Here is a 9,113-nt window from a genome sequence, read left to right on the forward strand (position 1 = left end):
GGATTCCCCCCCCCCCCCACACACACATTTATGATGATGTGCGTTTTAGAAAGCTATCAGCCTGGACTAACAGGTAATATGTTGGGTGCTTTCAAAGGACAGCAAAATGAGGCCGGGTTCTTCATGCTTGCTGACAGAACAAGCAAGGCTATGGCAACATTGTATCCCTAGTCCCACAGCTTCTAAGCAACCATGCAAACAAACATATTCTTCCTGATAACAATTGCTGAGATTAATAATGCAAAAAAAATGTTTGGGAGTTGTTTAAAAACTTGGTTCTTTTAGTAATGTCAGAATCTGTGACTAAACTGAATGGAACAGAATTGAAATCTGTTTATATATGTAAAGTTACATTTACCATTAATTTAAGTATGCATCCGCATTGAATGATCTAAAACATACAAACAAAATCCACCCCTGCCTCTCATACACAAACAGATGGGCTCATGTACACAAAGATTGCCCAGTATGGCCCTGAACTAAAAAAAAGATGTAACAACCCCCCACCCCGTCCCCCAGTATCAAGATGCTGAAAAACCTCAGGTACTCAGTGTGGATTCTTGTGTAATTCAGAAATAGTTGAACTTTCCACATAATTGATCTCTTGTGTCTGATCTGGTTTAGTCTCTGTGTTGGCCTTTGTCTCTGTCTTTCATTTCTGCAAAGCAAATGAGCTGTTTATTGTACTGAGGTGGAGTGCAAAGCCTGAGTTTTCATCTACACTTCCAGTCTGCTCAGACCTGCCAACTACAAGCAAATCATTTCCCTCTGTCATTTCCTAATTACATCAAGAACAGGGAAATGTAGCCAGAATCCCTCTCGACCTCTTCCCCCCCCCCATCTAATCTGTATGTCTTTGCTTGCCTGCCAGCAGGTACGAGTAAAGTGTTACATCAACAGGAACATCACAGCTCATGTGTAATATCAAAATTGTTCATGCATTCAAGCTTCCCATTCATACAGAATCATAAAGTGCTCTGAAAGCCACTGAGATGGTGCAATAATGGGTGGAAAATGGAAATGCTGCATATGGGAATGCCAATTGGAATTATCCTGTTTGGCAAATTTTTCCAACTGAATGGTGTCTCTGCCAGATATTGTTACACTATTATCCCTTCTTACTACCTAACTCCCAGGAAGCTGAGAGGTCAACCAATTCCATCTATTTGTCTTCATGTAATGATGTTTTTTGTATGCATCTATGTACTATATGGGATGAACTAATAGTTCTAAACATTACCTTCCTGCTTCTCCCGATCCACTTTCCACTTCAATATCTGTGACAAGTTAGAATGTGACATATTTGAAACATACATGATGGCAGCCATACCACAGCCTCACCATATGATGAGTAACATGCTCTCCTGCATACGTTTCCCATGCATGTACTGTCACATTTAAATGCCCTTGCCAAGTAAGTCAGATGTCTGTGGACAGAATTAACATGCCAGTGATTGGTGGTCTGGACAGACTTGCCAGTGGCATTTAATCTTTCACCTTTTAAAAGCTTTTGTACATGACAGGGAAAATGTGGAACACTTATACTGGCATGCACATTACCTGTGGCTACTGTCATCTCTGTTTTGACTCAGAGAGAGAGAAAACTGGGAGCAACTTTTTTATCTATAGATTGTTCTGTTTGGGACAGAGAATAGTAGGGTTGACAGAGTTATAAAATATCTAGAGGAAAGGGCTGGGGTATGAGAGTAAAGCAATACAATGATCATAGCAGAGAACTAAAGACCACTGTTGTTTCTAATTCATCATTAAAACTTTATTTTAATGCCCAAGGGTGAATGTAGGATTTTCATGAAATATTCATCTTTTATATATTAAGCCATATTTCTAGCAGTGATTTAAACATTGCCTGTATGTTTTGGGTTAAAAGTGGCTGGGGACATGTTTATAATGCAATTAAATTAAAAGGCAGCTTGCTACCTTTGGTGACCTCTAAAGTGAGCAGACCATTGCAAAATAGAAGGCTCAGTTTAAAATATTATAAAATATGCCTGTTCACTTCCATATTCATGATCACTAAGAAAGATGTTCCTGTAAAAAAGAGGCAATGTTTGTTTCATTCCAGTACTAAGAAAAAGTCTGTGCTTAATATTAAGCAGAGCTGGAATGAAAGAACAACAAAACCTAGCACCAGTGAAAACTTTATTTATTTATTTATTTATTTTGCAAACATCAAATAGAAAATAACTCGAAATTGGATTCCCAAATTTGAGTTTTGGCAAGAAATTTTAACTATGGCACAACTTCACAACTTTTGTATTCTGCTGTGGTCTTCCTTGAGAATGAAATCAAATTTCTAAATCCAAAAAGCAGAAATATGTGGCATTTAGAGTTAGTTATGCATGCTGGAATTTAGCAAATTTATTGTTCAGTGAATTTCTATCACTTTTTGTCTCATCACAGGTATAATGTTTTGCTATAGGCCTGAACATATTTTTTAGCGCTATGAGATGTAAAAGGGTCCCCCCCCTCCCCCAATCATAGCTGATGATAAGGATCTGGGCTATAGGTACTCTTATTTTTGATAGATCATGAGGGAATGTGACTTATAATATAATAAAATAAACTCATTCTTCCAGAGGGCATATTGTATATGGTAGAATGGTGAAACAATTCGTGAGGTAAAACGTAAAACTTCCCTATAGGATCTGCATGGTACTTTAAATCCTTGCCTTCAAAATATATTATCCAAAATATAAGAATTAGGAATGTACTTATATGCACATTTTTGGTTTCTTTTTTTAAAAAAAATGTTCTCATTTCATTTCACTCATTTCTACTGCTGATGTTCTCAGTGTTTGTTTACTTAATGCTATCTGAAGGGCATTTATATGTCATTTATGCACACTTGACAGATACCATAGGATAGTCTTCACTTACATGGCTTCTCTTTTCTACTTTTACCATTTTCATGGTTCTTCTTGAAATTCTCCTCAATATTATAAACATCCCTTCCTCAAATATGGCATCCAGAGTTGAAGACAGTACTCCAAAATGCTAAAGAATGGTGCTCAATTCCTGGGAAATGTTGCTACTAATACAGCCTTGCGTGTCTTTGGGGGGTGATGGCATGCAGCATAACTCTAATGTCAGTTTTGGAGGAAAAAAAGTTTGATGCTTAGACTGACACTGGAAACTGATTAACTGATTAATTTTCCTTAGCACATATCTAGCATGGAAAAGCATGCCATGCCTCAAGCAGTGTAAATGTCCCAATTAGATGCATGACTGATTTTGATTTGGTTCATTATTTATTCACTATGCTGGCCTATAGGCTTGCTGTCTGATTAAGTCTTTGGACACAACCCCATCCCAGTTGTGATTGTGGCTCACACTAAGCATACTTAAAGCTGTATTTTGTAATACAGATATGCTAACTCCGGTTGTTTATTATCTTACACGGGCCCAGACCGGGGGTGGGGGAGGTGTTTACAGGCCAGAGTGTTCCTTTGACTCCCTAACTTTGCTCCCACTGATGCACATCCCATATGAATGGGAATGGAAGCATTTTAGAAGAGCCTTTATCCTTTAAACGAATAAACCTTATTTTTAAAATCCTTTATTCCTGACTGTAGAAGAATGCAGAATAACACTGCTCAATTCAAAGTGTCCAGACTCCAGAGAGCAAGCACCATAGGTTCAGAATGTGCCATATTTTAAATAATAATAATAATTCTGACCCCTCTTGCAATAGATGCAAAGAACTTTGGATGGTCAATTATAAAGGCTAAGAATTTTGTTATACGAGTTTGTTAACCTAATACTTGCTATTTTTCCAGAAGCTGAAATTGTCTGGCTTGGGTGTCCCTCCCCCTTCCCCTCACTTTGATCCTTTTTAGAATTTCCTTCTGTGAAAAAGACCCTAGGCTAAACTCTAGTTCTTGACTTTATTTCATCTTCCACTGCTGGTGCATATGGCTGATCACCAGCTTGAGGGTAATGAGACTCATACAGCAATTTGAAGAGCTGGCTGCAAACAATTCTGTAAAGGACACTTTTTCAAACCTATGAACTCAGCTCCCTGGCTCAGTAAGAAGTACAAGTAACAGATTATGAAATGTCTGGCAAGTCCGACACCCTTTCCTGCTTGATGTCTGTCAGTGCTGTTGGCTGCTTTCTGCATTCCCACAAAGGGGAGAGGGGCGTGTCATATACCTGCATTAAAAAGAGAGTGTTTCCATGTAAGTGTTTTAAATCTGGAGGCGTAGCGCTCTCTTTTCGCTTGGATTGCATACTGCATTTCATTAGCACTTGCCTGTGTGAACGCAATTCCGTGGTTTATACCCTAAATCTGCATCTGTTGCTCCGTATCTCTGTGAATCTTTTCATTGTAGTATATGGCAGGGCCAGGATGAACTATTAGTGTTACCCTCACTCAGGCCTATGAGGAAAATACTGCTGACTCAGAAGCCATTTTTCATCCTCAGCTGCCATTATCTACTGTTTGAAAACTTGATGAATATCAAAATGAATTTCAACACAATACCCAGGAGCTGAATAAAGATGAAGATTGACTGATATGACTGACAGATTGCTGATATCCATTAGAAAGACTACACAAGCTATAGACCTCAAGTAGGAGAGCAATACTACAGTCCTTGCTGAGCTATTTGCTGAAGCCCCAGTGAACAGATTACAGGAATAGGAAAAAATAGCTTTCCAGTGGAAAATATTGGCTTCTTTGGTGATTCATCATCTATAATCATGTCCAGTCCAATCAGATGCCAGGCCAATAAAAAAGGAGCAATAAAACTCACAGAATAAAGCTTCACAGAACTGATCTCTATGAACATCCTCATCATATTTTTATCAACAGCATCTTAAGTTGCTGACTGGCTACATTTCCCTCCACCAAGAATTTAAGGTGATGTTGCTGTGTAGTTCCTATATGGTGGTGGTAGAGAGTACTATCAAGTCATAGCCAACTTACGGCAACCCCTGGTGGGGTTTTCAAGGCAAGAGACTAACAGATGTGGTTTGCCATTGCCTGCCTCTGCAACCGTGGTCTTCATTGGTGGTCTCCCACCCAATTACTAACCAAGGCTGACCCTGCTTAGCTTCTGAGATCTGACAAGATTGGTCTTGCCTGGGCTAACCTGGTGTTCCCAAATACCTGCTCATAAAGTAATGTTACTGGAATTTGGTGTAACATTTGATTCATTGGTGAGAATATTTAGTAGGGAGAAAGTATATATAAAGTTCCTCATCTTAGAAAATTATTAACTCCGAACTCTCAAAAGCATGATGCGTCCTTAAGATATGAAACAGATGAAGGAGGGGATAAATTAGGACTGGGGAGCCTGGCATTCAAGTCCTTTCTTAGCCATAAGGATCCCCAGAGTAATTTGGGTCTCTCAGCTTAACAGAGTTGTTGTTAGGATAGTATAGAGGAGGGGAAAAACATGTATGCAAACCGGAAATCCTTAGGAGTAGTACAGGATAAAAATAAAAAAGAGTGATTAGAAACTAGGAAAAGGGTTGTTGTTGAGTTCACATAGAAAAAGATTGTGTGTATTTGTTTATTTACATTTATATTCCAGCAGGGCTTCTGGCTTTTTTGCACAAGTAATCATGGAACAAGCATAGGTTGCAAATCGTGGGGTGACATGTACACAGATGGACATGGAATGTTGCACAGTTGCCTAAGCAAAGCACTACCGTTCCCTGCACCTTCATAGCAATTTCCAAGTGGCACTGTTACAATTTACATGTTCAAACCCCACCCCATTTTATAACTGCCAATAACAAATTATCTTTTTTCAAACCCTAAGATGCTTATCATAAATGGTGAGCCAGTTATGATTCTGTCTGTGAGGAGTTTATCCATTATTAGTATCAATGTAAGCACTGTCCCCAGTTTTTTTCTTTCAGTTGGCTTCAAAAGGTCTAGGAGAAGAATCACCAAGATAATGGTGCTTTATTTACCCTGAAAGTTTGCCAGTTGCTCTGTCTAGTTTCCCTTAAAAGAAAATTAAAAGGAGCTCTCTTGCAGAGACCACAAAGGCTAGTTCTCTAAAAATTACTTTCTCTTTGGTGCATTATTGTAGCGTGCATTATTGTAGGGTGATCCCCTCCCCACTTAGAAGTTTCTAAGAAGACATCTTTCCATTTCTAGATACAATCACCTAAATACTTGACAGAGCATTCATGAATTGCCAAATATGTACTTGACACCTTTGACTATTGGCTTGTGTCTTGGAAGAAACCAGGGAAGCAGCTTCCCACACGAGAATTCACTGAAGCAGGTTGCTAAATGACAAAAAAGCCACTCTTCTAAAGCTGACTAAACAAAACATATATTAATTTGCATTGCTCTTTCAGGGATAGGGTTGCAAGATCCCTACCCTCCTGGTGGGAGGGTGGTGAGCCTGGCACTTAGGCAGGGTGCTCTTCTTGTGCATGTGCAAAGCTTCTGCTGTCCAGAAGTGACATCATCACGCCCAGCAGGAACATGTCGGCTACATGCTGGCACAGGAGGTTTGTTGCCTCCCGGGCCCATCCCATGGGCCGTTTCTCCCCACTGGCCAGGTGAGTGGTGGCAGGGGGCAGAGGCTGGGAGCAGGGAATCAAACGTGGCTTGCCCAGACCCTTGTCTGTCTTTCTATCCCCCAACCCCACTAAGGAACCTGGCAGCCCTATTCAGGGCCCTTAATGATGGCAAAATTCTATGCTTGGGATCTTTTCTTCAGCAAACCTGAGGTGTTTATGACACAACATGGTTGCAAAATTGTGGGCAGTTGTGAATGTGGTGATGATCCTTTTTTGTGTTGCATAGTTATTTTAACATGATCCCTTGGAGAGAGAGAGCCTTTGCTTTAGTTTCACATTTCATTTCTTATGCTGGTTATTTGCTGTGACTGGTTATGGCCAAGTAGGGTTCAGAACAGGTTTTGTTTCTGTTCCAATAAAGTTCTGTTTTGGTATTGGGTGCTAAAGAATTACCGCACTTTTGAAAAAAAATAAAACTAGAGTGACCATGGCAATGTATTAGGGCTTCCAGCTCTGGGTAGGGAAATATTTGGAGATTTGGGAAGGTGGAGCTTGGAGAGGGTGGAGCTTGGGTTTGGGGAGGGGAGGAACCTCAGTGGGATCTAATGCCATAGAGTCCACTCTCCAAATTATCCATTTTCTCCAGGGGAACTGATCTCTATGGCCTGAAGATCAATTGTAATTCCAGGAGATTACCAGCCACCACCTGGAGGTTGGCAACCAAACAATTTATGTTGACTTGCCAAACTTTGATGAACTAAGTGACTGTTCTGTTAAAAGATTGGAATGTTATTTTAATTTTATTTACTTTATTTATACCCCACCTTTCTCACCAATTGGGTGAAGATGTAGATCAGCAGAGAATTTGTGAATTAGATTTATGAACCGACTGTTGTAAAAATCCTTCTGAATGGGACTCTTCATGTTAGTGACACTGGATAAGAGGTGTTGGTAATAAACTGGATAAATAATTGAAACAAATATACCATTGTGAGTATAATAGGTGCTTTACTGTAACCTTATACGTGCCTCCTTGAGCTTAGGCTCTACTTTTTGTTCTTGGTTATTAGGAGGATTTCCCCTGTGTTTTTGCTGAAAAAAAGAAACAAACAAACAAAATAACTTTTATGATACTTCCCATATTCACTTGGCAGGTGCTCTCCATTCTGGATTGTATTGGTTGTTTTAAAGATGATTCATGTATTATTGTGAATATTGACTGTTAAAGTTGGACTGGTTAGATTTAATCCTAAGATTATGTACACCAATGATATATTTGTTATTAAAAATACCAGGAAGTAAGCTAGATTGAACTGGATAGGATTTTCTTCTGAGTAGGACCATTCTGTAAGACAAGGAGACAAGGTTGCCCATGGCCCTATGAGGGCTGGCAGGAGGAAACAGCTTTTTAAAATGGCACTACACCTGTGGCACAATATCACTTTGCAAAAATTCGAGTTTTGCCCAAATCCTAGAGCATCACATCAACATCATACCATTGACAGGACATCACTTTTGTGTATCTGCTGGAAGTGGCACTGCATCATCAGCAGTATCACTGCCCCCATCCCGCTGGCAGACAACCCTGGTGTAATGTCATCCTGTAACATAGGAGTAGAACTTGATACGATGTTGACTTTTAAGTAATAGTTAAATGCTATTCCCCTACACTACGGAATAAAATAAACCCACTTTAGCATTTCTTGCTGCTTCTTCAGTTATTGGTAAATTGTAACATGAAGGAAATCATAACGAATCTGGCAGTGAGCGCCAGCCAAAGCAATGCTTTAATTTGCCAAAGAAACAGGTGCTAACAAGGGTTTTGTTTTCCTTCTAAAAGCCTGGTTACCGATCAGCAACTACCTGACCTTTGCCTTTACGTTTCTGTCCTGTGACAGTGTCAATAATATTGGCTAATACGTTTCTGCAGGCCTGCCAAAAGAAAGAACTCTTTTGCCTTGCAGAGAGTGCCTGTTTATCAAGTGTACTGAATACTCTGGCACATGTTAACATACTGTGGTTGTACGAGTGCATATGCGCTTACGCATCCTATCCCCCTATTTCTAAAAATGTGGCACATTTATTCAGACTTTATAGTTAACAATCAAAGCACCGTCTCTGTACAACCATATGGGAGATGGTGTGTTCTTATTGAAAAGCATCCAATAGTAGTTGTGTTGGTGAAAGCATAGTTGATGTATGGTTATTGTTACTTGTACTGCCGGTAGCCAACCATAACTAGCATTCAAAACACAAATTAAAAATACAAATTCTTGCCACACTTGACAATTGGCTGGAGTCAGGTGACTTAGGTTCAAAGAAGGAAAGCATCACATAGAAGGATTAGGGTTCCTAAATGATAGCAAGGAGGTGCTAAATGACAATCATTTCTCCACAAAAAGCTACTTTCTAAAGCTGGCTGAACAAGCACATATTAATTCGGATTGCTGTTTCAGGACCAAAAGATAACAAAATCCCAGGCCTGGAATCTTCAACAGACCTGGACTGTTCGTGACCAGCCAAAGTCATTGCTCACTAGGGGCCAAGCTACACATGACGAATGACACTTGAACGGCAAGTGGATTGATTGGAGGGCAAGTGAACAG

Source organism: Eublepharis macularius, chromosome 3 (genome assembly GCF_028583425.1).
Source record: "Eublepharis macularius isolate TG4126 chromosome 3, MPM_Emac_v1.0, whole genome shotgun sequence".
Classification (NCBI taxonomy): domain Eukaryota; kingdom Metazoa; phylum Chordata; class Lepidosauria; order Squamata; family Eublepharidae; genus Eublepharis; species Eublepharis macularius.